The sequence below is a fragment of the Arachis hypogaea genome, chromosome 10, assembly GCF_003086295.3.
Source record: "Arachis hypogaea cultivar Tifrunner chromosome 10, arahy.Tifrunner.gnm2.J5K5, whole genome shotgun sequence".
NCBI classification, from domain to species: Eukaryota; Viridiplantae; Streptophyta; class Magnoliopsida; order Fabales; family Fabaceae; genus Arachis; species Arachis hypogaea.
This window is the reverse complement of record NC_092045.1, coordinates 98,591,150-98,592,174: the sequence shown is the minus strand read 5'-3', so window position 1 is coordinate 98,592,174 and position 1,025 is coordinate 98,591,150. Positions and strand designations below refer to the sequence as shown.

At 39.8% G+C, this 1,025-nt stretch overlaps 1 non-coding gene across 1 annotated transcript; it reads left to right on the top strand.

Moving 5' to 3' along the window:
* Positions 1–544: 544 nt before the first annotated feature.
* LOC112718566 (small nucleolar RNA R71) lies at positions 545–648 on the top strand. Its single transcript, XR_003160900.1, has one exon. It is a non-coding gene; the product is annotated as a small nucleolar RNA R71 (small nucleolar RNA).
* Positions 649–1,025: the final 377 nt, after the last annotated feature.

Below are 1,025 nucleotides of genomic sequence, written 5' to 3'. Positions count from 1 at the left end.
TGTCTGTTGCTGAGAAGATGATGAAAAAGGCTTATTATTGCTTAGCATGTTTCTTCCACCATTATTAAAGCCTTGTTGAGGCTTTTGTTGATCCTTCCATGAGAAATTTGGATGATTTCTCCATGATGAATTATAGGTGTTTCCATAAGGTTCACCCATGTAATTTACCTCTGCTATTGCAGGGTTCTCAGGATCATAAGCTTCTTCAGAAGCTGCCTCTTTAGTACTGTTGGATGCATTTTGCCATCCATTCAGACTTTGAGAAATCATGTTGACTTGCTGAGTCAACACTTTGTTCTGAGCCAATATGGCATTCAGAGCATCAATTTCAAGAACTCCCTTCCTCTGAGGCGTCCCATTATTCACGGAATTCCTCTCAGAAGTGTACATGAATTGGTTATTTGCAACCATGTCAATAAGTTCTTGAGCTTCTACAGGCGTTTTCTTTAAGTGAATGGATCCACCTGCAGAATGGTCCAATGACATTTTGGAAAACTCAGATGGACCATAATAGAATATATCTAATATGGTCCATTCTGAAAACATGTTAGAAGGACACTTTTTGGTCATCTGCTTGTATCTTTCCCAAGCTTCATAGAGGGATTCACCATCTTTTTGCTTGAAGGTCTGAACATCCACTCTAAGCTTGCTCAACTTTTGAGGAGGAAAGAATTTATCCAAGAAGGCCGTGACCAGCTTATCCCAGGAGTCCAGGCTATCTTTAGGTTGTGAGTCCAACCATGTTCTAGCTCTGTCTCTTACAGCAAAAGGGAAAAGCATGAGCCTGTAGACTTCAGGATCTACTCCATTTGTCTTGACAGTCTCACAAATCTGTAAAACTCAATTAAAAACTGATAAGGATCTTCAGATGGAAGTCCATGAAACTTGCAGTTCTGTTGCATCAAAGCAACTAATTGAGGTTTTAGCTCAAAATTGTTTGCTCCAATGGCAGGAATTGAGATGCTTCTTCCATCAAACTTGGACATTGGTTTAGTGAAATCACCAAGCATCCTCCTTGCATTATT